The sequence below is a fragment of the Austrofundulus limnaeus genome, unplaced genomic scaffold, assembly GCF_001266775.1.
Source record: "Austrofundulus limnaeus strain Quisiro unplaced genomic scaffold, Austrofundulus_limnaeus-1.0 Scaffold10, whole genome shotgun sequence".
In the NCBI taxonomy this organism is placed as follows: domain Eukaryota; kingdom Metazoa; phylum Chordata; class Actinopteri; order Cyprinodontiformes; family Rivulidae; genus Austrofundulus; species Austrofundulus limnaeus.
This window is the reverse complement of record NW_013952412.1, coordinates 2,558,036-2,559,280: the sequence shown is the minus strand read 5'-3', so window position 1 is coordinate 2,559,280 and position 1,245 is coordinate 2,558,036.

Below are 1,245 nucleotides of genomic sequence, written 5' to 3'. Positions count from 1 at the left end.
TATATATATAATCTCATTCTGATTTGTCCTAATGCTCCTCAGATGTCCTATGTTTTTCTCATGTTCACATACTGTATTTTCAATTTAATGAGTTTTGCTCCATTTTCAGAATCTCATTTAGTTTTAGGGATGCTTATTAATGCTGTGCTTTTGATTTTTGTTGGAAATGAAGTTAATTCCTTATCTGTCAACTATCGTTCTGCCTGTTTATTCATTTAAATGCTTAAAACATGACATTGTTTTAATCTCAGTTTTACAAACCTAAATTATTAAAGTTACTGTGTAAMTAAAACTGTAACAAAAGTAAAGAAATGGAAAGTTAAAAAATAGTGCAAATCGTAATTTAATCTGTTTGTTTTAAACATTTAATTCAGTACGTTTGATCATATTGGGTGAATATTTTTGCCAATCATGGCTCAGAAACAAGCTTTAGGTAATAAAACAGACAGATGAACGGTCTTCAAACAGTCCCAGATTGAGCAGAAACATTCATACTGTCCAAGAAGTGATGCTTGTTGTTGTAGGTGTCCCACACATTGAATGAACGTTAGAACAGCATGTCCACATGAGCAGCAGCAGCTCCCAGTCTACCCATTACTGTGGTGATCATTTGTGGAAAGTACATCGAGGTCCAGGGGTCAAAAATAGCTCGCACAGTTTTTACTGTTGGGGGCCACAAAACAGAGGGACCTAATCCCCCCTTACATAACCTCGTGAAGGAACAGCTTTGGTTTGAGACCTGTGTGTGTGTGTTTGTGTGTGCAGGTCAGATACATGGTTGTGTGAGTATGCATGTGAATGCACTTGGGCTATGCTAAAGACAAACAGACGTGCAGCTGCRTGACAGTGCTGGGAAGAAAACGTCAAGTACTGATTTTTAGTCTTAAAAACCTAACCCCTGTTCCACACTCACTGGAACATGCCAGCCACATTAACCCTAAAGGACAGTTTGAACCTGCTTCCATTTGACTGCTCTGTTCTGCACCGTTCTCTATAACAGTGGTTCCCAAAGTTGGGGTCGGGACCCAAAGTGGGGTCCCGAAACATCAAGGTGGGGTCCTGAAAAGATTTTCTGAATTAATCACATATTTGCCCTAGTTGTTACAAATGAGTGAGGTTAGTGTATTTAAAATGGATAAATGTAGTATAAAAATAATGGGCCTCATGCAAGAACATGTTCGTATTTTTATCCTAAATTTCTCTTACTTTTGTTCGTACAAAGGGTTCGTACGAACATGTCACGTC